Here is a 27,154-nt window from a genome sequence, read left to right as displayed (position 1 = left end):
TATAGCTCTGTAGTCTAGGGCTACCTCCTAACATAGCCACGCCTCAAGTTCTGCGTGTGTCAAGTGACGAGAATAAAATTGTCTCTTAGTGTTGTTATAAGGATTAAATGAGTTAATAGAGTATTGAGTTAGAATAGTATATGGAACATAATGTCACAGAAGTACCTGCTATTATTAATATCATTTATGAGATAGATATAAGAGCTATGTGGGGAAATTAGGCAGTTTAAGGAGAATAGGAGAGAGTGTGTGGGTATTTGATAGACAATGGTCAGAGAAGGCCCCAGATTAGAGGACACTTGAGCACAGGTCTAAAAAGGGTCATGAAGGAAGGCTAGCTGATATCTGGGGGAAGGCTGTTTAGGCAGAGGAGACAGCAAGTGCAAAGGCCTACAGACCATTGTGAGGATAGTGACTCTTATCATCATTGAAGTACCATCATTACTCTACCATCCAGAAGACTGTAGAGGGATTTTGGCAGAGTATGGCATGATTTAACTTACTTTGTTTTTTTCTGAGGAAGATTCACCCTGAGCTAACATCTATGCAAATATTCCTCTTTTTTGTATGTGGGTCTCTGCCGCAGCATGGCTGCCGATGAGTGATGTAGGTCTGTGCCCGGGAACCAATCCTTGCTGCCAAAGTGGAGCACACTGAACTCGACTACTAGGCCACCAGGGTTGGCCCCTAACTTACATTTTAAACAGATCACACTGACTGCTCTATGGAGAATAGGCTCTCAGGGGTCAAAAGAGAAGGCCTGTTAGGAAGCTATTACAATAATCTGCAAAAGAAGATGGTAGGTTGGACCAGGGTGGTACCAGTGACAATACAAAAAAAGAAAAAAAAATTTGAAGTCTAAATATATTTTGTAGGTAGATCTGATGGGATTTTTTGACACACAGGATCTGGGTTATAAAAGAGAAGTCAAGATGACTCCCAGGTTATTATCCTGAGAAACTATAGGAATAGAATTCCCATTTACCAAGAAAGGAAGACTAGTGGATGGACAAATGTTTTGGGCACAGAAGAAAATATAAATTATGAACGAGACTACATCTAGCTGAGTTTAGCAAAAAACATGGATTGAAAAAAGGAAGTGGAAGGTATATCATCTATGTGTGATCAAGTTCATTGATGTCTTGGAGGTTAAGCCAAGGATTTTATTTTGTAAGAGGTTAGAAGTTTCAAATTCTTCTTCTTTCCTGTCTTCCTTCCTTCCTGTCTGCCTGACTTTCAATTTAGGATAATCTTTTTCTCAGAACTCTGTAGGTTGGATACCTTGAATTTATTGCAAGTTCGAGTGTGACTTTCCATCTAAAGTAAAATTTGCCTCTTGAACAAAACAGAAACTATTAGAAAAATATAGGCTGTGTAAGCACTCACTTGGGTTTTCTTCTTTGTTCTTCTCTAGCCAGAGTACATAAAACACGGTGAAGAGCCCCTCTCTGTCACCGCTTGTACCTTTTTTCCACATCTAGCATCTACTTCTTCTGACCTTTACAGTGTCACAGGCAGCATCTTAAAAACTTGTAAGGTATATTGATTCCAGTTCTCCATAAAATATGTACTCAGAAATATAGTATTCTTGAGTTTCTGGGATTTTTTCATTTAACTTTTTATTAAAATAGTTTAAAATATTTCAGAAAAACTTTCTTTTATTTTAATATATAAAATTCAGTTTCCTTATGGCTTTCTCATTAGAAGTATCTCTAAAAGTTATTGCTGAAAGTTACAGAAACATAACTTTAAAAATGGTGAAAAGGAAACCCCTCAACTGAGAGAAAATGTTTGCAAATCGTATATCCAATAAGAGTTAATTTCCAAAATATATAAAGAACCCATACAACTGAACAACAAAAAAAACAAACAACTAATCAAAAAATGGGCAGAGGATATGAACAGACATTTTTCCAAAGAAGATATACAGACAGCCAATAGGCACATAAAAAGATGTTCAACATCACTAATTATTAGGGAAATGCAAATCAAAACCACAATGAGATATCACTTCACACTCTACAGAATGGCTATTATTAAAAAGACATGAAATAACAAGTGTTGGAGAGGATGTGGAGAGAAGGGAACCCTCATACACTGCTGGTGAGAATGCAAGCTGGTGCAGCCACTATGGAAAACAGTATGTATGGAGATTCCTCAAAAAATTAAAAATAGAAATACCATATGATCCAGTTATCCCACTTCTGGGTATTTTCACAAAGAACCTGAAAACACAAATTCAAAAGATATATGCATGCCTACGTTCATTGCAGCATTCTTCACAGTAGCCAAGCCTTGGAAGCAACCCAAGTGCCCATTGACAGATGAATGGGTCAAGAAGATGTGGTATATACATACGATGGAATACTACTCAGCCATAAAAAAGATGAAATCATACCATTTGCCACAACGCAGGTGGACCTTGAGAGTATTATGCTAAGTGAAATAAGACAAAGAAAGCCAAACACCATATGATTTCACTCATATGTGGAAGATAAAAACAACAACAAACAAACACATAGATACAGAGATTAGATTGGTGGTTACCAAAGGGAAAGTGGGGAGGGAAAAGGGTTAAGGGGCACATATGTATGGTGACAGATGAAAACTAGACTTTTGGTGGTGAACACGATGCAGTCTACACAAAATATAATGATGTATACCTGAAATTTACACAATGTTATAAACCACTGTTACTTCGATAAAATAATAAAAATAAAATAAAAATGAAAATTCATCCTTTGAATAGTCAAAATTAATTTATCATCAAGAAAGGAAATGATATAATTTGCTACAATATTTTTAGGAAATGTATATCTTTGTTGGTTATATCTTTTAGAAAAAAAATGAATATAAAACATTGGTATTACAAATAGACTGATAGTACCATATTACAAGTTCATATAAATGTGGAATAACACAAAATCCTGAGTAATGCAGTCCATTATTTTGTGAAAACTATCTAGATTCTTGATAGATTTTAGAAATTTAAGTTTACAGTTACCATATTGCTATGTATTTTAATTTAGATGGGTTATTTTTTTCTTCTATTATCCTCTCTTTACAAAGCTTTTTCTTTCTCTTAGATAGAATGCTTTATCTTTGATTTAAATACTCAGTGCAAATAAGTGGAATAACTGTACGACAAAGAGCTATCTGAATATCAATAAATCGATTTAGAAAATTAAAGATTAAATTGATTAGTAAAACATAGGGCCAGGGTACATGTAATGATGATACACATCAAATATAATTGCTCCTTATTTAGTTACAAAACAATACTTTTAGCTTGTACACACTCTTAATTATTGAGCCAGTTAGATGGTTAACTAGATTCAAGCCCTTCTCCCATCAGCGTACTAGGCCAAGCAAAAAGCTCTCTGGTTAGGAAGAATCAGAACAGAGATGTAATACTATGTACTGCAAATGGAGCCATTCCTAAGATAACACAAAACCGGTTGTAGGACATTAGAAAGGAGAAACATAATTTAGAAAAATCGTAGATACAATGGATAATGACTATCACAGCTTTAGCTATCCGTAAGTAATCCCAAAGGATCTGAACATGTAACGTTTTGGTTTATTTGTTGTCTAATGAACCAAATTCAAATCACTGCGAAGAAATTGCAACGATTTATTCCATGAAATAACATCAGTGCATAGACTGCCAGTGATACATCTACAATGGGCCTTGAAACACTGAGCACGGGTAATACCAGGAGGTCACTGCAGTGAGAAGAAGAAACAGATCTGAGCCCTGGCAAATATATATACACATTTATTTATTTATTTATTTATTTATTTATTTATTTATTTATTTATATCATCACTGGGGGCGTGAGAAAGGATGAAGTGTAGAAGGACAAGCGATGAGTGAATTTCCTGGTTACCCTCCTCATGTATCTCCCCATAAACTCTGGAATGGGTGCTAGAGTAGGGTTGCTTGTTTTTCTTAACTTCCAACTACCTATCTAAATAAATAAAGTCCATCAGAGAATCTCTTGCCAAAATGGAGCAGCGTGGCTGCAGTAAACTATAAATGGCAGATCACGTGATTGGGCCACTATGCGACTTGGGACAGAACCTCCCTGGTTCCAATTCCAGTGGCTGGTGTGGGTAATGTAAAAGATGTAGAAGTTGCCCCCAGTCCTTTAGGGGCAGACGTAAAGCAGCTTAGAATTAAGGGTCGGTTTGCCTTCCAGAGACGTGCGTTGGTGAAAGGCAAGCAGCACGTGGCAGAAGCAGCAGAGGGTGGACATCCCCAAGGGGCGCATGGCTGATTTTCTGTGGGTGAGAAGCTCAGCAAAACTTTAGGTGAGGACTCTTGTCAGCAGAGGAGGATTGCTGAATTTCCCTGGGAGCAACCAATGAGCATTGCCTGTGCTGACAGAACAGTTTGTGAGTTACTCGGGTGGAGAAAGCAATAAGGATAAACACTTGCTATTAAAGAAGCAGCAGCAAGACACCAGCAAGGAGCCAGCAAAGAAGGTACCAGAAAGCTAAGCACTTGAGGATGGAGGAGAGTGTGTTGAGAAGAAATTCTGAAGGGCAAAGCAGTTACAAAACCAAGAGGTACAAAAATGTGACTAAATCTACCAAAAAGGAAAAAAAAAAGAGAGAGAAAAGAAAAAAGAGACTGTTTCAACAGAAAGGGCTGAGTTACCTTGAAGGGACATATTTAAACGCTTCTTCAACCTCCAATCCCTTCAGTGAGAATGGGGCTTCAGTGACAAATGCAATCAGTTCTAGAAAGCAAAGGAAGTAGCATGTGGCACATCCGAGTTGCAATGCGTAGACTTTGACACATCCCTGCGTGCAACAAGCTCTCTTTTGGAAAATTGAAGTCAATTGAAAAATAAATTCTGACATAATCTTATCTTTTGCAAGACTAACAGTTGCCAGTAGTCTTACTTACTTACTTCAAGGATAGTTTAGTATTTTATTCAAAATAAATTTCTTCAATCTTTTCTCCTTAACTACATTCTGTGTCAACAGCTGTCATTTCAGTTTTTGGCAGCAAAATTTTACTGAAAATTGACCTTCAGTGAGTTGTGTTACCCCTTCCAAGTAGATTATAGAGTAGAGTTAATTTTCATATTGTTAAGTTAAATCATCCTATTTTTCCTGGTAGACATTGGGCTACTAATTTTATGCTGTACATTAAACTTACTTTCAGACTATTTACAATGATCTGAAATTATTAGGATTATGATATTTATGAATTTTAATTTGCCATGTTTTCCCTTGCTCTGATTTTTTCCAAAACTTTGCAAATGTTTTTTCTCTAAATTTGCCAGTTAAAAGAAATATCAAAATAAGAACAGGGATGAATTTCTAAAATGTGCCCAAGTACCAATATAAAATATTCATTTTTTTTCAACCTATGACTCATTTACTGGACAGGAAAATAGAGTTCACAATCTTCAATTTGCCTTATATAAGATCCTACAGCCTTAATTCTACTACTTGTATGTAATAAAGAAAACATAAAATTTATGAATTATCTTTATAGTCTCTTATCTAAATATGTATTATATCTATAAGGCAAAATGAGACACAAATTTTACCTAACTTAATTAACAAATTAGTTAGAATGTTCTATAATCATTACGCTAAACTTACCTGTTATGCTTGTTGACCTCAAAACATTCAGTTGGATGATGTGCAGCTTCTAGATTTAGCAGAAGTCTCAAAGAAGAGGTCCCTCTAGCTATGGAGTAAGGCCAGCTCATTGAATGTAGACGAAATGATAACGGAAGGAGGGAAAAATTGCCTGATCTCACAAAATCATTAATCAAATTTGAAAGCAACTTCACCCTCAACAATGCTATGTAAACACTGAAAATGAACTTATCAAGTTAATGTTGTCAACGCTAGCACTCCTTAACAAAATTACCTCAGATTAGAATATGTTTGTGTGTGCATGTGTCTATTGATAGAATTCCCTGGGGATTTTGCCTTTTGGATTTTGGATCCCGAGTCCTCTTTGTATCTGACATATTGTAAAGAGATTTTTCTTCCTCCAGCCACTATACTATGCCCTAAATTAGGTAAAGTCAGTAGGGCTTTTATTAAAACCAAGTAAATGACACTTGACTTGAATTTAGTAATAAATGCTATGTTTGAAGGGAAAAAGTATGAACAGCTTTCAACTATATACTACATATCAATGAGCTATTTTTGCATGGACAACCTGGCCTTTTTAAATGTTTTTACACCTTCCAGTTAACCTAAGAGAAGAAAGCTCCCCTTGGTGGCTCTTTCGAGGGAAGGTCATTCCACACCATTTCTGCTGCCTTTCCCATCTGCCTACAGGCCCAGATTTTCAAGAACACACAGCCTGCAGAATGGTTCCATCTCCCTTGCTTTATTGTCAACAGTGAACCATATTCTGACTGAGAAGCTGGAACCTTTTTCCCTTCCTCGACCATAATTTTCTCTGCCACCCCTCCACCCTCCCCATTTAGAGCTATGGTGGGCAGGTAATGACATACCATGTAAATTATGTTCTCTGTGAAAAGCCCGTTCATTTAGAAAAAAATAAAATAAAAATGTTTTAGTTCCATCTTTATAATTAGAAAATTAGTCTTTAATTAGACTAAGAAATGTGTGTGTGTAGCTGTGTGCATATGTACGTACAGCATGCACATTTTAGAGGACTAGGAAGTCAGAGGTATCTGTGTTCAAAGACAAGTTCAGTCATTGACTAGCTGTGGAAAAGTAATTTTTCTGAGCCTCAGCTCTCTAAACTATTAAGTAAAGAGTTGTTCAGTGTCAATATTTTCGGTGGCTGTATTTAATACAATGATAATAATTAATATTTATTGAGGATTTACTATGTGCTAGGCATTAGGCTAAGTGTGTTACATTGAGTGTCTCGTTTTACCTCAAAATGAGATCTGTATTTAAGATGAAATAAATGAGCAACTTTTAGTAATGAAAACTCAATCTTTGTGCAAGTTAGAGCAAATTCTGACCTACTGAACACACAAAAGTAAATCAGTGACCACGGAATATTTTAGAGTTTTGAGCAAGTGCCACTGTCTATTATCTTGGACATGGAGTTCAAGAGCATATTTCAAGTCAACCAATATTTTTGACAGTTATTCTTCATGAAGTCTGTGACTATCCCAACAAGATTTGCAAAAGCAGAGAGTGTAGAAAATTGAAAAAAGAGATGCATTTTTACAGTTCAGATATATTATAAAACCTTGACCAGAAGGTCTCAAGAAAGTAAGGAGGGATTTGCAATTTTAGAGTTTATTATCCAGTTGAGAATCCTGTGTAGAGTACTTAATTAAGGAGATAATTAAGTACTGAAAGGAGATAGAACTGAAAGGCAGAGTCTAGTTAAACAAACAGTAGGTTTCCAGTGTCACTACATGCAGTGTAAATAATATTCTTTTATGAATTCTTGTATGGTTCAAAGGATTAAGATTTCATCTTTCAAAATAACTACTGTATCTCCATAATATTTAACTACCTTAATCCAATTTTCTAATAATTAACTAACCTCTCATGGGAAAATTAAAAATATATATTTGGCATGAAAATAGAGCGATTCTTTAGTACCTACAAAGATGAGTACTTTCTCTATTAACTTTCTCTATTAACCACCCACCAATTCTAAAAATGGAAAATTTGACTTTTTCAATATGAATTTGATATTTGTTCAATTATCAGAACACATTAAATAGATTAAAAGGAGAATTTTGGAAAGAACGATGATTCAAGAAAGTTTATAACTTTTTTTAAAGAATGGGTGTAGATATGCCTTCTTACACAGAACATTAAGTAGTAAAAAGCTCAAATGTCCGTATAATGAAAGAACAGCCTCATTTTTTTTGCTTTTTTTGAGTATTTCTCTACTATACACACTCCCCAAATCCAAGCAATACTATTTTAAGTTTGATGATTTTCTTACAGAAAATAAACTGTGCAAAAAAATGCAGACTTTAGCCAGCGCCCTTTCTTAAGGGGAATTACAATCTTTAGCCATTAGCTTTAAACACCAAAACACACTTGGTTCCACACGCCAAACAAGGCAGGCCAGCATGATGAGAGTTTCTCACCCCAAGAAAAGCAGTGTGATCACCTACTAATTGTCTAGTCAGTTTACATTTTACGTAAATCAATTATCGTCAGTTAAATACTCTGGGGTTCTATTGTGAGCTGGATCCTACACTCATGTTATCTTGAAAGATCATCTTATTGAAACACTTAATTCAATTGACATTTCTGATATTAACTTCAAACATAAGTGGCTTTCAGAGGCTAATAAGAAAATCTTAAACACTGTGTATTTTCTGAGTAGAGGTAATTGTACCATTGCCCATGGATAAAAATTTGGGAAAACATGTGTTCACATACAGCCCTAACCAAATGAATGTTTTTTATAGTTGTGATTTAATATATTTTAATTATCTATGTTTAGTAATCCTAAAACTACATTTTAGAGAAAAGAAAATCTTGGCTCAATTATTTTAAGCGGGAGCAAGACTACCTTTTTAGGCATATTGACGTTCATTTATTTTTTACTATTTTTTTTTAATGATGTTTTAATGGTTTTTAACATTGTGAAATTTTGGGTTGTACATTTTTGTTTGTCCATCACCATATATATGACTCCCTTCACCCCTTGTGCCCACCCCCGACCCCCACTGCCCCTGGTAACCACAGTGCAGTTTTCTCCGTCCATGTGTTGGTTTATATTCCACATATGAGTGAGATCATACAGTGTTTGTCTTTCTCTTTCTGGCTTATTTCACTTAACATAATACCCTCCAGGCCCATCCATGTGGTCGCAAATGGGACGATTTTGTCTTTTTTTATGGCTGAAGAGTATTCTATTGTCTATATATACCACATTTTCTTAATCCAATCATCAGTGGAGGGACACGTAGGTTGCTTCCACTTCTTGGCTATAGTGAATAATGCTACAATGAACATAGGGGTGCATAAGCAACTTTGGATTGTTGATTTCAGGTTCATTGGATAGATTCCCAGTAGTGGGATGGCTGGGTCATAGGGCATCTCTATTTTTAATTCTTTGAGGAATCTCCATACCGTTTTCCATAGAGGCTGCACCAGTTTGCCTTCCCACCAGCTGTGTATGAGGGTTTCTCTTTCTCCACATCCTGTCCAACACTTGTTGATTTTGTCTTAGTGATTATAGCCATTCTAACAGGCATGAGGTGATATCATAGTGTTGTTTTGATTTGCATTTCCCTGATGATTAGTGATGTTGAACATCTTTTCATGTGCCTATTTTCCATCTGTATATCTTCTTTGGAGAAGTGTCTGTTCATTTCCTCTGCCCATTTTTTGATCGGGTGGCTTGTTTTTTTGTTGTTCAGTTGTGTGAGTCCTTTATATATTATGGAGATCAATCCCTTGTCAGATGTATGTTTTGTAAATATTCTCTCCCAGCTGGTGGGTTGTCTGTTCATCTTGATTCTGGTTTCGTTTGTCTTCTAGAAGCTCTTTAATCTGAAAAAGTCCCACTTGTTTATTTTTTCTTTAGTTTCCCTAGTCTGGGTAGGCATGTCATCTGAAAAGATTCCTTTATGACCAATGTCAAATAGTGTGTTGCCTATATTTTCTTCTGTGAGTTTTATAGTTTCAGGTCTCACCGTCAGGTCTTTGATCCATTTTGAGTTAACTTTTGTGAATGGCCATAGCATATGGTCCACTTTCATTCTTTTGCATGTGGCTGTCCAGTTTTCCCAACACCATTTATTGAAGAGACTTTCCTTTCTCCATTGTATGTTCCTAGCACCTTTGTCGAAAATTAGCTGTCCGTATATGTGTGGTTTTATTTCTGGGCTTTCAATTCTGTTCCATTGATGTGTGTGTTTCTTTTTGTACCATTACCATGCTGTTTTGATTACTATTGCTTTGTAGTATGTTTTGAATTCAGGGATTGTGATGCCTCCTGCTTTGTTCTTTTTTCTTAGGATTGCTTTAGCTATTTGGGTTCTTTTGTTGCCCCATATAAATTTTAGTATTCTGTTTTCTATTTCTGTGAAGAATGTCATTGGGATTCTGATTGGGATTGCATTGAATCTGTAGATTGCTTTAGGTAATATAGACATTTTTACTATGTTTCTTCTTCCAATCCACGTGCACAGGATGTCTTTCCATTTCTTTGTGCCGTCATTGATTTCTTTCAATAATGTCTTGTAGTTTTCATTGCATAGGTCTTTCACCTCCTTGGTAAGATTTATTCCTAGGTATTTTATTCTTTTTGATGCAATTGTAAATGGTATTATCTTTTTGAGCTCTCTTTCTGTTAGTTCATTAATAGCATAAGAAATGTAACTGATTTTTGTAGATTGATTTTGTACCCTGTGACTTTGCTGTAGTTGTTGATTGTTTCTAATAGTTTTCCAACAGATTCTTTAGGGTTTTCTATATATAAAATCATGCCATCTGCAAATAGTGAGAGTGTCACTTCTTTGTTACCTATTTGGATTCCTTTTATTTCTTTTTCTTGCCTAATTACTCTGGCCAAAACCTCCAGTACTATGTTGAACAGGAGTGGTGAGAATGGGCAGCCCTGCCTCGTTCCTGTTCTCAGAGGAATGGCTTTCAGTCTTTCCCCATTGAGTATGATGTTGGCTTTGGGTTTGTCATAAATAGCCTTTATTATGTTGAGGTACTTTCCTTCTATACCCATTTTGTTGAGAGTTTTTATCATAAATGGATGTTGTATCTTGTCAAATGCCTTCTCTGCATCTATTGAGATGACCATGTGGTTTTTATTCTTTGTTTTGTTGATGTGATGTATCACGTTGATTGATTTGCGGATGTTGAAGCATCCCTGCGTCCCTGGTATAAATCCCACTTGATCATGGTGTATGATCTTTCTAATGTATTGCTATATTCAGTTTGCCAATATTTTGTTGAGGATTTTTGGATCTATGTTCATCAGCGATATTGGCCTGTAATTTTCTTTCTTTGTATTGTCTTTGTCTGGCTTTGGTATCAGGGTGATATTGGCCTTGTAGAATGATTTAGGAAGTGTTCCATCTTCCTCTATTTTTTGGAATAGTTTGAGAAGGACGGGTATTAATTCTTCTTTGAATGTTTGGTAAAATTCACTGGATAAGCCATCTGGTCCTGGACTTTTATTTTTCGGAAGGTTTTGATTACTATTTCAATCACTTTACTTGTGATTGGTCTGTTCACATTCTCCATTGCTTCTTGGTTCAGTTTTGGGAGTTTGTATGAGTCTGAGAATTTATCCATTTCTTCTAGATTGTCCAATTTGTTGGCATATAATTTCTCATAGTATTCTCTTATAATCCTTTGTATTTCCATGGTATGCATTGTAATTTCTCCTCTTTCGTTTGTAATTTCATTTATTTGAGTCTTTTCTCTTTTTTTCTTAGTAAGTCTGGCTAAGGGTTTGTCAATTTTGTTTATCTTCTCAAAGAACCAACTCTTTGTTTCATTAATCCTTTCTACTGTTTTATTGGTCTCACTTACATTTATTTCTGCTCTGATTTTTATTATTTCTCTCCTTCTGCTGACTTTGGGCTTTGTTTGTTCTTCTTTTTCTAGTTCTGTTAGGTGTAATTTAAGGTTGCTTATTTGGGCTTTTTCTTGTTTGTTAAAGTGGGCTTGTATCGCTATGAGTTTCTCTCTCAGGACTGCTTTTGCTGCATCCCATATTATTTGGTATGGCATATTTTCATTTTCGTTTGTTTCCAGATAGTTTTTGATTTCTCCTTTAATTTCATCAATGATCCATTGGTTGTTCAGTAGCATGTTGTTTAATCTCCACATCTTTGTCATGTTCCCAGTTTTTTTGTAGTAGTTGATTTCCAGTTTCATAGCATTATGATCTGAAAAGATGCTTGTTATGATTTCAATCTTCTTAAATTTATTGAAGCTTGCTTTGTTTCCCAACATATGGTCTATCCTTGAGAATGTTCCATGTGCGCTTGAGAAGAATGTGTAGTCAGCTGTTTTTGCATGGAGTGCCCTGTATATGTCTACTAGGTCCATCTCTTCTAGTTTTTCATTTAAGTCCACTGTTTCTTTATTGACTTTTTATCTGGATGATCTATCCATTGGTTTAAGTGGGGTATTAAGATCTCCTACTATTATTGTGTTGTTGTTAATATCTCCTTTTAGGTTTGTTAATAGTTGCTTTATGTACTTTGGTGCTCTTGTGTTGGGTGCATATATATTTATAAGTGATATGTCTTCTTGGTGGAGTATCCCTTTTATCATTTATTTATATATTTATATATTTATATATTTCAATATATTTATTTATATATTTCCCTTCTTTGTGTCTCTTAACCTGTTTTATCTTGAAGTCTACTTTGTCTGATATGAGTATGGCAACACCTGCTTTCTTTTGTTTGCCATTAGCTTGGAGTATTGTCTTCCATCCTTTCACTCTGAGCCTGTGCTTGTCTTTAGTGCTGAGATGTGTTTCCTGGAGGCAGCATATTGTTGGGTCTTGCTTTTTAATCCATCCTGCCACTCTGTATCTTTTCATTGGAGAGTTCAATCCATTCACATTTAGGGTAATTATTGATATATGAGGGCTTAATGTTGCTGTTTTGTCACTTATTTTCTGGTTCTTTTGCATTTCCTTTGTTTCTTGTCCCATTTGTTTCAGACTGCCAATTCAGTTTGGTTGTTCTGTCTTATGACTCTTTTAGTTTTCTCTTTGTTTATCATATGTGATTTTGTTTTGATTATTTGTTTAATGGTTACCTTGAGATTTGTGTAAAAAATTTTGTGTATGAGATAGTCCATTATCTGATGGCCTCCTATTTCCTTATACTAAGTCAATTCAATCACTTTCCTCTTCCCCTTCTAAGTCGTTCTTGTTATACCTTATTCTATCTTGTGTTGTTGTTGTGTGTTTACATTGATGAGGTTAAATTTATTTTTGGTGAATTCCATCCTTTGATCTTTGATTTTAGTATTTAAGTGATTGCTAACCTATTGCAGTAAAGATCTACTATTTTTCTGAGTTTATCTACCTATTTTTCTCCTTGCTCCAAGCTTTGTATTCCTGTTCTCTTCTTTTTTTCAGGCTTGAGGGCCTTCTTGAGTATTTCTTGTAGTGGGGGTCTCGTGGCCATGAACTCCCTTAGCTTTTGTTTATCTGGGAGAGTTACTATTTCTCCATCATATTTGAAGGATATTTTTGCTGGATAGAGTATTCTTGGCTGAAAGTTTTTGTCTTTCAGTATTTTGAATATATCATTCTAGTCTCTTCTAGCCTGTAAAGTTTCTGTAGAGAAATCCACTGTGAGCCTGATGGGAGTTCCTTTGTACATTATTTTTTGTTTTTGTCTAGCTCCCTTAATATTGTTTCTTTGTCATTGACTCTGGCTAGCCTTACCACTAGGTGTCGTGGAGAGGGCCTTTGTCTGTTAGTATATTTAGGTGACGTGTTGGCTTTGCTTATTGGTATTTCATGCTCCTTCCCCAGATTTGGGAAACTCTCAGCTATTATTTCCTTGAATAGGCTCTCTGTTCCTCTTTCCCTCTCTTCTCCCTCAGGAATACCTATAATTCTTATGTTACATTTCCTAATAGAGTCAGATATTTCTCAGAGACTTTCTTCATTTCTTTTTAGTCTTAGTTCTCTCTCCTCTTCCATCTGGAGCATATCTGTATTCCTATCCTCTAAAGTACTAATTCTTTCCTCCATATTGTCAGCTCTGTTCTTTAAAGATTCCAGATTCTCCTTTAACTCCTCCATTGTGTTCTTCATCTCGATCAGCACTGATTGGTTTTTCTTTATGATTTCAATCTCCTTTGTGAAGAAACTCCTAATCTCATTGAATTGTTTGTTTTGTATTTCATTGAATGTTTTTATGATAGCTATTTTGAAATCTCTGTCATTTAGATTATGGATATCTGTGTCTTCAGGGTTGGTTTCTGGGTGCTTGTCATTTTCCTTCTGGTCTGGTGATTTCATATATCTCTGCATTGTTGTTCCTGTGTTGGCTTTGTTTTTCCTCATCCTGGAAATCTCTAGTTGCAATTTCCACCCGCCACCACTGTGTGGTGGTAAAGGGCTGTGTAATCTAAGCCCCCTGTACTCTGCCGTGGTTTTTCTGCTGCCATCCACTGGTCGGACCGCTTGATCTGGTCTGCCTCGGATCGCTTGGTCAGGTCTGGTTCGTTGAGCTGCAGGGTCTGGTTTGTGGCGAGAGGGGGGCTCTCTCTTTTGCCCTCTGGCTCCCTGGCTTGGGGGGCTTCTCGTTCGCCCCTCGTTATCCACTCTCTGGGGTGCTCAGATGTTGATGGTAGCCCTGTGGCTCTTCTGAGTCCTCTGTGCTGGAGTTTCCCACTGGCTGAGGGAGCCCAAAGAGCTACGATTTCCCCACCGAGGGCCGCCCCTCCCCCATCTCTCGGAGCTGTGCAGACCGGGGTCGCTGATCTGATGGGGAGGGAGAGGAGTTCTCCTTACCTCTCCCCACTTCCTCCGGGGGCCCAGCACGTTCCACTCTCAGATGTGCGGCAGTGTGGATCTTTCTGATCTAGCTTTTCACTGTCTGGGATTCCGTTATTGGTCTGTGACTATTCCTTTTGTTGTGTCTTATGGGGAAGAGTTCACGGGAAAACTCACACCGCCATGACACTGACGTCACTCCTGACATTCATTTATTTTATAACTGCTCATACCTTCTGACGAGTTTCATTTCAAGGAGTGGAGAAAGGTAAAAGGTATTATTGGAATGTTCATTGAATAAATAGATGTTTCTAAGCCTTTTGTTTAAATAATTAATGTTCATTTTAGCTACAATACAACAGGGAGACAGCAATTGAACAATTAGTACAATAGGGAACAACAAATGAAATACGTATATAAAAACACATTGCACGAATACATGTATATTTCCTTGCTTTGTTAACTGAGAGGGCCTAGAAAGAACAACACCCTAGTAACAAAAGCACAGCTAGTGCCCAGATCTAGGATAATACTACCATTCTTCATTAAAAGAAACCAGGGTTCCTCAGAGAAATGGTTGATTCTAGGGCTGGGGAATATAAAAAATGAGTCTGGAGTATATTATAGGCACTGCCAGAAAGTAAGAAAGTGTTTAAAAACAAGCAAACAAACAAAAATTTCAAAGATGGGATATGTCAATGTGACACAGGAGCCAAGCAATGTCCAAAGTCCAAGCTCCCAACGTCCAAAGCTGGAAAAATTTGAACAATGAACTAGGTTAAGTATTATTGGGTTAAACCCAGAGTTTAAAATAAATATTCATAAGTCTATAATGATATAAACAAATGATTGAATAAATAAATCAAATAGTATGAAGCAAATCTCTCATGCAGAAAAATTTCAACTAGTATATGTACATACTCCTCACCTCTTCATTGTGGACTGTGCATAGTGACTTCCTTCCAAAGAGCAGAGCATGAAAAGGTAACTTCATCGTGGAAAAACCTGACAAACACGCCCTCAGCCAGATAATCAATGTCAACATCAACAGTCATAAGTCACATTCATAGTATGTACCTTTGATATGTGATGAGAATGGCATTTTATCTCTTTGGTCTTCTTCCCAAAAACTAATAATCCCAGTCTGACCATGAGAAAACCATCATGCAAACTTCCATTGAGGGATATTCTACATAATACTTGACCACTAGTCCTAGAAAATGTCACAGTTGTCAAAACAAGAAAATTCTGATAAACTATCACAGCCAAGAGGAGCCTAAGGAGACATGACAACTAAATGTAATGTGGTATCATGGATGGGAACAGAAAAAGTTCATTAGGTAAAACTAAGAAAAGCTGAACTAAGTATGGACTTTAGTTAATAAAAATAGATCAATATTGGTTCATTAATTGTAAAAAAATGCACCATGCTAATGTTAAGGTGTTAATAAGAGCAGAAACTGGATGTGAGTATATGGGAATTCACTGTATTATCTTTGCAATTTTTCTGTAAATCTAAAATTATATTAAAGAAAAAATATTTAAAGAAGAGAACATAGTACGCAACTTTTAAGAACAGCAAGGAGCTTAGGGTAAGTAAAATGCAGCTCTGCCCTTTTCTGGTAAAGCATTTTTTTTTTTCCCAGTAGCTGTATTGAGATAATAATGGTTTATAACATTGTGAAAATCAGGGTGTACATTATTGTTTATCATTTTCTGAGTAGACTTCATCGTGGTCATCCCAAGTAGTCTAATTATCATCTGTTATGGCACATATATGTCCCTTTACCACTTTCACCCACCCTCAACCACCCTTCTCTTCTGGTAACCACTAATCTGTTCTCTGTATCCATGTGTTTGTTATACTCCACATTTGAGTGAAATCATGCAGTATTTTTCTTTCTCTGTCTGGCTTATATCACTTAATAACCTACCTTCAAGGTCCATCCATGTTGTTGAAAATGCGACTATTTTGTCTTTTTTTATGGCTGAGTAGTATTCCATTGTGTGTATATATACATACACATCTTCTTTATCCAATCATCAGTTGATGGGCACTTCGGTTGCTTGGGAAAGGATTTTTAAGTATGGATCCAACCAGGATCTCAGCTTAAGTGTCCTTCTCTGTAGATTCTTCTCTTTGCTATTCAGACAAGTTTGTGCTTCCTTCCTATTAGTTCCACAATTTTTTCATATACTAATGCTAAAAAACTTATAATAAGACTAATAATATGCCATTTACCTTTCTCTATCTCCCCCTGCAGACTTTGCCACTTTAGGAAGTCAATGAAATTGATCCATCTTTATATCTGCAAGATTGAGCTCAGTGCCTAACATATAAAAGAAACTGAAACATTTATTGAATGCTTGTGAACATATATAAATAAATGAATAAATATAGACACAGTGCCTTAAATCCAAATGTACTCATAGAAATCAAAGACTTTTCATCATTCAACAATATGTATTAAACTGCTATAGTAAGGCAGATTACATCACTTCCAACTACCAATAATTTTGGTAATAGAAGTGGAATTATGATCTCTAATTTATGACTGCTTTTCATTGTTCATGAGTCAAACATAACGCAAGTCTTAGGTGTTATGCATAATGACAAAATTACTGAGCATGACATTGATGTACGTAAGATAGTTTATTTCGGCAGAGTGTCCTTTTATAATTCATCCACAATTGCTTTTTTAGCTTCTTCTGCAATTACTCCAATGAACCTTATTTTCCAGATATATAAAACTATTTTTTCCTTGAAACGGCATTCTATCTCATAGAATACGTATATGCTATTTCCTCTGCCTCGAATGTGCTTCCTGTCTTCCCAATTTGGAAATTTCCTGTTACATTTCAAGACTAATGTTGAATTGGTGAATGTGAAAAACACAATACGAGCTCTGATAAAAACATGTAGTAGACAGCAAATACTTATAATTTTATTTCTAAGTACAATTATGCAAGTCTAGCTGTCTCTTTTATGAGGCCAAACTTTCTGAGATGAAAGGGTTCAGAAATGCCCTAAGTTCTCTAATAAAATAGATTGGAAAATAGTCACCATGACCAAGAAATCCTTAGAAGCAAATTGTAAATTGCTTTTTTCTATTTAAGAAAAGACATTCTTATCTGTATTCTTCGGGTTAAAAATGGGCTATTCAAAATATGATGAAGATGAATATAAATTTAGATCTTTCGACTTTCTTATTTTGATTTAAGCAAGTTCTTATTGAAAATGCATTTCCAAATGCCCAAGATTTCAGTTGCCTTTTTCATGTAGTCAGCTGACACATTTTTTTACAGAGGCTGAGTTTGGATTACACTTGTCTCTGCTCTGGTCCATATGTCAAAAACTTATTTCTTCTGATCAAAACACATTCTATTTTCTCAAATCTAAATGTGGATTGAAACGAAACGCTTTTGCTAGAACTTAATCTGATCTTCAACAAGTCTAAGCTGCAGCCGACTTATGTAGGAAACGTGAAGAGTTGAGAGTGAGGTTTAGGGAAGGAAGACTCTAAGATGAAATTAAAATCTCAGGAGTACATTAATGACCTTTTTAAAAGACTTCATATCTGATAGTAGTTTACATGACTTTTTGGGGGGCCAAAATTGTTGCCATTCACTTATTTTGAAAATATGTATGGTAGAAATGCTAAAGCTGGCCTCAAGATTGACGACACCTATAAAAACCCAGAGAAATACAGTTTGTCTTGTGTTAAATGGAGCACCAGAAAGCCAGAATCATATTTTAAAGGATCTGAGATAGCATTATAAATGAGAAAAATAACTAAAGCTTTCCAAAATATTACTTATTATAACAACAAAAACAAGTGCATGCATTATACCTATACCATCTATAGCACTTACTATTTTGTTTAATTAGATGCTATTCCTCAATTTCTTAGGAGAGATTGTCAATTCTTTAGAGTGAAGATTATACCTTCTTCATAATTATATATTTAGCAACTAAATACTAACAAAATAATAATAACAATAATAATTGAAGCTAGTTTCTTTTTTTAAGTTTACTAACAGGCACTGTGTTCAGTAGTGATGTAGACTTTTAAACATTTTTAAATGTTTTAAAGTGATGTACAGTTTTACCATATTTAAAAGAACTGATATTCTTTACCTTATACAGATGGTTTTAGAGATTAGAAAAAGAGGGAAAACTTTCTGGGTATTTTACAAGGCTACTAAAATATTTGTTGAAAAATCCAAGAGGAAGTTGAGAAATCAAAATTACGTATCAATCTCAGTTATGAAATAGATGCAATGATTCTAAGGAAAATATTATTAATTGAAGCAAGGGACACACACACACACTCTGATGTATTTACACATTGTATGAACAATATAAAAAATATATATTCAAGGAACATATTATGGCTAATATTGAGAAAACTTTTGCTTTATATCACCACATTAACAGATTAAAGGAGAAAACAAATGTGGTCACTTCAATAATAGCAGAAAACTATTAAAATTTAGCAAAATTATTTTTTTTACATGTTAAAGTTATCTTTTGTTTTTTATTTTAGTTCTATCAAAATGTTAGGAAGATTTGTGTAACCTCTAGGAAAAAAGTGTTTAACTTTTTGAAAGAGCCAAGGGGATAAAAATTCCTTGTAGAAAATTAGGAGAAAATGAAGATTATAATAATTCCAAAAGATACGATTCACCAAGGAGCAAAACTAATAAAAATGCATTGATATTTCACTAAGACTATTGAAGAAAAAGGAGGAAATAAAATAAGAACTAAGAAGTATATGCATAGGAAGACTAAAAACAGTAAAAATAGATATTTCCCAAGTTAATCTGAATTATATGCAAAATTACAATTGTACTTTCTTCAAAGAACTGATAGAATTGATCCTGAAATTCACGTGTAAAAATAAAAACCAAGAATAGAGATTGACCAAGCAAACAGAATAAATTGTTTCCAACATTCTTACAGCTGTTTGGGCTCTTGATATATGTCAGAAGTAGCATTATGAGGCAGGGAGGAAAATCTTGATTATTCAGTATATTGCTCCGAGATAATTGCCCATCCACATGAGATGGAGGAGGGGTGAAAGATGAAATTATATCTCTACCTCACACCAAACTGAAAATAAATTCCAGGTAAATTAAGTAATCAAATGTGGAAATGGGCATATCAAAATTGTAAAATAATTAAAAAGAATTATTTTGATCGTATCAGATAATTTCCAACACACAAAGCAAGAAAAGACTTTCTCCTGTATGTGAAATTCAGGAAACATTGAAATGAAAACGAAAACTATCCAATCAACTAGAATTTCCTAGACATAGTCTCATATTGAGTTAGAAAAGGGAATATAGCAGCCTTACACAGAATTGCATTTACAGAGTCATGTTTTAAAGTTTTGATCTTAAGAATATTGGATTTTCTTACACTATCATGCCAATTGTTAAATATTGTTCCAGTTTTAAATCCAGCTTTCTATATTATCAGCTTTGTGCTAAGGAGGCGGTGACTCTGCAAATCACATTTATCCTCTGCCAACTGCCTCCTTCTTAGCTGGAACAGTCAGGGTACCGGGAGGCTGGAAACTGAGAGACCAAAGAAGGAACACACAGCTTTCCGGATTGCTTCTTTTTTCTGTTTTCTCTTCCTCCTCCTGTCAGCATCACCCTCGGACTGTGTTTGTTGTCCATTTTTTTTCCTCCCCACCTTCACAACAGTAGTTTATTCCAATTATCAGTTTGCCAGCAATTGCAGAACCAGCCTGGAGCGCGCTCTCAGAGACGACGGGATCAGCCAGCTGGATCCCCCTCTGTGGAGGTTGGGGTCCCAGCTCCCGGGGGTCCCTCTCTCAACCTTTAAACATCAGTAATTCTCACATTTCCTTTTGGTAGCTGCTTTCCGTTGTTTCTATCTATGTGATATTTCTATGTTCCATTTTTGCCTTTTTAACTATTCTATATCTAGTTAATGATTCTTTATATCGAATTATCTCAAAACAACTAGTATTGTTTTTGCTTTCTGCACTTTTACTGATTTGAAAGAATTAAATTTTAAATTTTGGTTTGGTTTTAAGAATATTTTTCTGACAATAATAATTTTTTCTGTTACCTATTTCTAGAAAATTAAAACCACATAGTATACCCATTTCTATTTTTACCTTAGCAACCTAAAAAATGATCCAAATATGTGGTGGACTTTTATGTATTGTATAAATAAATATCTATTAATTCCAACTGAACCTACTTTTCAGAGATCTAAACTGTGGCCCATATAAAGCTTTTGTCAAGCAGGAAAGTTACAGACCCAGAAATAGTCAAAGAAACAAATTCAACTTTCGCACCAGTATGACTTACCAATGTCGTGATTATCAGGAAGAAATGTGACTAATTATTTATCACATAGTGGAATCCATCCAATATACTATCCAATACCTTTAAATTGGATGTTATTTATTTAGGACCTTTGCAACATGGATTTTTTACTAGTTTGTGAAAAGATACGTTTTTTTTTTTAATTGTATAATTCAAACAGGTTAAAGATCTCTTGTGAACTTATTATATTGACTTCTTGATTTTCCTGCATGGATTGCGCTAATTAAATTTTAGTCTTCCAAGCATATGTTATAATTTAGTGCACTGGCATATAAAATTTTATGTAGGATTCAGTGTTCATAATACTCTCATAGGATTCACTGTACCATCGAAATTAAACTAATAATGCTGAAAAGGATGTTTACCTTCAAGATCCCTGTGGCACTTTAAAAGATCAATCAACTTGGCACTTTTGAAAATTTAAATTAAATTGATATCTCATTATGCTCTCTTTGATGATTATGATTGCATAGAAACAGAATATAAATCTTAAGGAGACTAGCTTTCAAAGGCTAACAGAAAACATGATAGATGCTGGAAGTAGACATTGTGACTTTTATTCATCACTGATGGAGTCATTATTTTAATTTTCTCCTAATTGATACCTGAAGTACCCCTTATGAACTAAAAAAATATTAAAAATAAGATCAAAAGAAATTCAGCTAAATTTTAAGCATAAAAATTGCATATTTACTTACGATACTAATTTATTATTCAAATAATAATTTTCAGAACAAGTCCAAATTATTTAACTTTTAGATAATAAACTATAATTTAGTATATATCCACATTGTCTATATATCAAAGTACAAATGATGCTCCTAAAACTGTATTTTTTAAAACAAAAACAATTATCAACCAATATTACAATATAAATAATTAGTATTTTATAGATATTACTTAATGATCATTTCTTTCATTTAAAATTTTATACATATATAGTTTAGAGGAGAAAAAAATTAATTATCTTAATTGATGCACAAGGACATTTTCTAAAAGTCAATATCCATTATTGATTTTTAAGTCTTAGTAAGTTCAGATTAGAATATTTTCTTTAACTAAGATGTATATTTTCAAATTCCAGTCTATATGTTAATCAATATGAAAGAGATGATAATCCTACAATTTGAAGCTCTAGCAATTTAATAAAACAAGATGAAATTCTGAAATAAAATTGAATGGAGAAGACAAAACAATCATTTGCATCAAATACCCATTGTGCAAATTCTGGCAATAACCAGTTAAAACTATATTTCAAAGGGGATCATATTTAGAGTTATAACAAGAAAAAATAATATATTTAAAAATAAATTCATCAGGAAATAAGCAGGACCAATATGAAGAAATACATAATAATTTATTGATGTCACAGGAGACAAAAGTATTATAGGAATGAAAATACTATAAAGCCTTAAATATTAGAATTCTGATGGGCTTTTTGTTAATTTGGCAAAAACCACTAGCAGAATAAGTGATTCTTGCAGAACGCACAGCTTCCCCAGTGCCCACCTCCTATAGCAGGGTGGGCTTCCCTGGCACCAGGCTGTTGGGAGTCAGCACTGAGCAGCCAGCAGCTTCCTTCAAAACTCCCCTCTCCCCTCTAGGCTGTTTTGTGGCAGAGTTCCTCCTATGAGACATTATCCTTTGAAAAGAATTCCCTGGCACCCTAGAGCAGGTGTTGGAAGACTATGGCCTGTATGCCGAATCAAACCTACCAGGTGTTTTTGTAAATAAAGTTTCATTGGAACTCAGCCCTACCCATTCCTCTAATGGGTTATACTGGGAACTTTCATACTGCACTGCAGAACTAAGCAGTTGTTGCACAGACTGTATGGACCACCACAAAGCCTAAAATATTTACTATAGGGCCTTTATCAAAAAGTCTGCCAACACTTGCCCTATAAAATGGATTTCCAGCAAGATTCATAGGTCATATTTCCAACAAGTTCTGCTGGCTGTGTTTTCTCCAACAAAGTCTAGATCTAACCTCTGCGAGGGAGGGCTTCATCCTTATGAGTTCTAACTCAGCCCCTAGGAGTGGTTACTGCTCTTTAAATCTGCTCTTCCTATATTCTTTAGAGTTCTCTATACTTCTTACTAGCCCATCTCTCATGATTCCAATTCTCTGTTATAATTAATCATTTCTTATATTAAACTTTCCCTGTTCAAATATTCTATGGCATCTCTTTCTCACTTGGCCTTGATTGATAAACAACAAATATTATTTTTCCTCCTTTTATCTTTAATCTATATGTCTTTTATTTCACATGTGTTTCCTGTAGACAGCATTTAGATTGTTCTTTCTTTTTTTTAATGCAGCCTAACCATCTGTGCCTTTTAAGTGAAGTGTTTGATCATTTATTTTTAGTGTAATATAGTAACATGGTTGGATTCAAGTCTCTGATCTTACTCTTTGTTCTTTTCTCCATGTGTTTTTTGTTTCTTGTTTTCCTCTTTTTATGCCTTCTTTTGGATTAATTGAGGATTTTTAAAATTCCTTTTGGCTTACTAATGTTTAATAATTCCTTTATATATTTTGTCCACTTTTCTAGTTGTTTATGACAGGAATAGAAATTTAGTCCCTATTACTACATGATTGCGAGAAGTTCAAGTCCAAAAAGGGCATTTCTTTTAAATTATATTTTTGGGGTTTTTTTGGATTTGTATAAAATTACTTCAGTTTCATGTAAAAGAATAAATGCTCAACAAAAGAAATAATAATAAATGAATGAATAAATGCCTAAGTTATGGAAGAAGAAGAATAGTTAGAAATCAGCCTGTCTTAAAATTTATAAAAATATTTTTGAACATAGAATAGAGCCACAAATGTTTGCATTAGTATAGGGACAGACTAATGTATCATTCCATTTAACTGAATTTTCAATCCAGAATGAGATGACAGTATGAGAACTTGATGAATGATAAAGGTATCGGTTTATTAATGTGGGAGAATAGATTACTTCCTGCTGGTACGACTGATTATATAAATAGAATAAAATGAAATTAGACTTCTATTTCTACCTTACAAAAATAAATTTAAAAGACAATTTCTTGAACATTATAGAAAAATTTCAAGGAAATCTAAGACCTCATGTAAACTAGAGGTCAGAGGAATGTTGCTAACTCTATGAATTCAGATAGGCTAGGGTTTTCTACTATAACAATCCCAAAACCTTAGTGGCTTATTAAAAAAAGACCTGTATCTCATCATGCTATATATCCGTCATGGGTTGTCTGGGGCCGTCTGTCATATCTCACCACTCTTACAACAGAGCTGATGTGAAAATTACCATCATAAATGACGTTTGTTTCTGTGGTTTGCTGACTATAAAAATTCTCCTTGAAGAGACTTGCCTTTTCTGCTCACTTTTCATGGGCTACAGCAAGTCAAATGTTAATGCCTAACATTAAAAGAAAAGAAGTAAAGTCCTAATATATGCCAAGAAAGGGAACTGGAAATATTTGTTGAATACTTCTCATGGGTACCTGAAAATCTCGCAAAAAACCTGGAATCAGAAAAACTATTAAAGAAAATAAAGACATTATTGATTCTAGTAATTATATATATTTGTATCACCATAGACATGCTAAACAATGTCAATAGACAAATGAAGAATCTGAAAAAAATTAGAAAATAGATGATTTACCATTATTATTATCTCTAATCTATAAAAAGTAATTGCAAACTGACAAGAAAAATATACAAATGCTCATAGCCCCATTAAAATTAGACAAAAGGTAACAATAGAGAATCCATAGTTATCAAATACAAATATCCAATAAATAATTGTGCAGAAACTCAAAATTACTGTCAATCAGGACAATGCATACTAGATTATCAATAAGCTATATCATCCCTTCTGGATAAAATAAATAAATGAAAAGAACTATGCACCTATGTCTAGTGGAGATATGAAGAAAATTTGCTGACAGAAAAACGAAATGTTACCATTTTATTAGACAGCAGCATTTATCTATTAAAATTAGAATAACATATTACACACAAAGCAGATTAGAAGAGAAAGAACTTGGAATTCCTTGTTCCAAGGAACTCACTCCACAGAACTAAAAACATTGATTCAGAAAGGCCTATTGCTATGGACTAAATTGTGTACCTTCAAAATTATGTTGAAGTCCTGGTCCCAGTATTTTAGAATGTGACTGTTTTTGGAGATAGGGCCTTTGATGAGGTAACTAAGGTTAAATGAGGTTGCAAGATTGGGCCCTAATCTAACATGATTGATGTTCTTACAAGAAGAAGAGACAACAAGGAATGTGCCCACACAGAGGAGGACCATGTGAGGACGCAGCAAGAAGGCAGCCATCTGCAAGCCAACAAGAAAGGCCTCAGGAGAAACAAAACCTGCCAACACCTTGAACTTGGACTTCAACCTCCAGAACTGTGAGAAATGAATTTCTGTTGTTTAAGTTACTCAGTCTGTGGTATTTTGTTCTGGCAGCCCTAGCAGACTAGTACACCTATGTACTTGTACAAAGATGTTTATTTTAGTACTGTCCATATCAGCAAAAAAATGAAACAAAACAAAAAAAAGAATACACATCTACAGGAAAATAGCTGAAAATATTATGGTATATTCATTTTACAAAATATGATATGGGCCCTATAAAAAATAATTATATCTATACATCAGATGATATGGTTAGAGTTCAATGAAGCATTTTAGAGTGTGAAAATATAGATGTGGAAAATATAGGTAGATTATTCCTGTAATCTGACGTGGTCTGATTTTTGTAAGTTTTTGTAAAAACAAACACACTTTAAAAAGAATATATATATATATTTATTAGATGTTGCTTCCTCTGAGAAATCTTCCTTTTTTCCACAAGTATGGGTCGGTTTCCATGTCATGTTCACACCATTTTGGAATAACTCATACTAAATCAGTAAGTCATGCAATTTTCAAAGGTTAATAAATGAAAGAATTAAGAGTTTTAAAAAAATCTGACTACAATTATTCTTTAAAGTCACTGTGAAAATATTTGTGACAAGCTGAATTTGTACAGCAAAGGTTTCTTATTCCTGAACTACCATAAATCAGCAGATTCTGTTTACCCTTGTTTGAAAGATTCAGAAGTCAGAAGTCAAGTGACAGTAGTTACAAATTTAAAAAGATAAACCTTGACTATGCAAATTAAATAATACATGAGAAGACAATTTACATTATCATCTCTCAAAGCCAGTAAAATGAGTAAGTTTATAAAATTAGTTGTATCTAGAAATCTATATACTTATTGCATAGTAAAATAATTCACGTGAGTTGGAATAAACAATGTCATATGAAATTTATTTTCTTATCCAACAATTTTAATTTATGATCTTAGTAACAAACAAACACACTATCAGGGAGAAACTTTTAGTCTTTTCCTAAGAATATCCTCATAAAGAAATTAGGTAAAACCACCTTCAGATGAGAGAGTTTAAACAAGAAAGAAAGAAATAAAGGAAGAGAGGAAGGAGGAGGCAGAGAGAGAGAGAACAAATATTCTCTTCCTAAAATTTTAATCCTCATATAACAAAAAATAGATGAACAAAAATGAAAATAGATGATAGCGCTGAGTACACTGATTCTTTATACTGCTTTAGAGTCCATCCTTTTTTTCCCAGTTATTGTATTTTTGTTCTAAAATTTCCATTTGTTTCTTCTTTATATCTTTTTCTTTTCATTTGCTTTTTTTTTTCATTTGTTTCAAGCTTTTTGTAATTCCTCATTGAAGCATTTTTATGATGGCTGCTTTAAACACATCATCACAATGGGCCAGCCGCAATGGCCTAATGGTTAAAGTTTGGTGGGCTCCACTTTGGCAGCCTGAGTTTGGTTCCTGGGTGCGGAACCACACCACTCGTCTGTCAGTGGCCATGCTGTGGCGACGGCTCACAGAAAAAACAAAAGAGGAGGATTGGCAATGGATGTTAGTTCAGGGTGAATCTTCCTCAGCAAAGAAAAAAAATCATCAGATTATTCTAACAGGTGTCATCTCCATGTTGGCATCTATTGAATGTCTTTTTGCATTCTGTTTGAGATCTCCCTGTTCCTTGGTATGACAAATGATTTTCCACTGATGCCTGGATATTTTGAGTATTGTGGTCTAAGACTCATGATCGTGTTTGAATCTCGTGTTTCAGCAGGCCTCCGCCACCAGTCTTGTGGGTGAAGATGGATGCCATCTGGTTACTGCCAGGTGGGTGTTGACATCAGGCTCCCTCGTGGTCTCCAGAGACACTGCTGGGGGAAGAGGAGGGCAGGAGGCGTCAATTGTTCCTGCCTGGAGATAGTGAAAGTCTGGGTTCCTCCCTCTATGTTCTCTGGCACCACCCTGGCAGCCTGTGGAGCGTTG

Source organism: Diceros bicornis, chromosome 38 (assembly GCF_020826845.1).
Source record: "Diceros bicornis minor isolate mBicDic1 chromosome 38, mDicBic1.mat.cur, whole genome shotgun sequence".
Classification (NCBI taxonomy): domain Eukaryota; kingdom Metazoa; phylum Chordata; class Mammalia; order Perissodactyla; family Rhinocerotidae; genus Diceros; species Diceros bicornis.
Note: the sequence above shows the minus strand (reverse complement) of the source record.